Source organism: Littorina saxatilis, linkage group LG2, assembly GCF_037325665.1.
Source record: "Littorina saxatilis isolate snail1 linkage group LG2, US_GU_Lsax_2.0, whole genome shotgun sequence".
In the NCBI taxonomy this organism is placed as follows: domain Eukaryota; kingdom Metazoa; phylum Mollusca; class Gastropoda; order Littorinimorpha; family Littorinidae; genus Littorina; species Littorina saxatilis.
The window spans coordinates 99,090,697-99,091,481 of NC_090246.1; positions in this window are offsets into that span (position 1 = coordinate 99,090,697).

Consider the following 785-nt stretch of genomic DNA (forward strand, 5'->3'; position numbering starts at 1 on the left):
GACCTTGTACAAAATCAGTGTTTGAACGTGTGTTATTATGCTACGAATAGCCGTTTTCAATTTGAGTAACACTGCGCTCAAACGTCTATTTTAAGGTATTCCTGGCGTGCAGTCACAAAGTAATAGCCCCCAAGCTGAACTGTATAGCTCTTGGGGCGGTTTGAGACCGTGTTTTTTTGGTTAGATATATTCCCTTTAAACAATTGTAATTGTCTAAATGACAGCATCGGAAATGTCTTTTGGACTTCTCGAGGCAAAACTCCCCAGAAAGCGTTTCCAAAAGTGCGCCCTTTTCATTGATCGCTAAAGGTATACAGTATGTCAGAGATGACGAGGCTTAACAGTGGTGAACATTATCTTCTTGAAGAGGACCACAACAAAATCACGGAAAAGGGACAACCAAAAGATGAAGACAGAACAACTGATGCCTCTCAGATTGTTAGCGTTATTTAATATTACAATTTAGGGATGTTGTTCGCCCAAAGGGGTTAATTTTGTTGCCCGTATATATATACTAACCACTTCAATACAAGTTAAAGCTAAGGTAATTAAAGTGACCATGCTATGTTCCTGAAATATATTTCATATTATTTTGGCGTGTTTGAATTATGTGACTTTTTTGGTGTAAGTGCATGAAGCCAACAGAGACTTAGCAACTGTAGTCAGCTTTCTCTCTCCCTCTCGCATATCAGTGTGTTCATAAACATGCGAAATGCGCCAACGCACGCATTTATAGCATCAATTTTGCACATAAACAGCCGACTAAACGGTCCACACGCAATTAA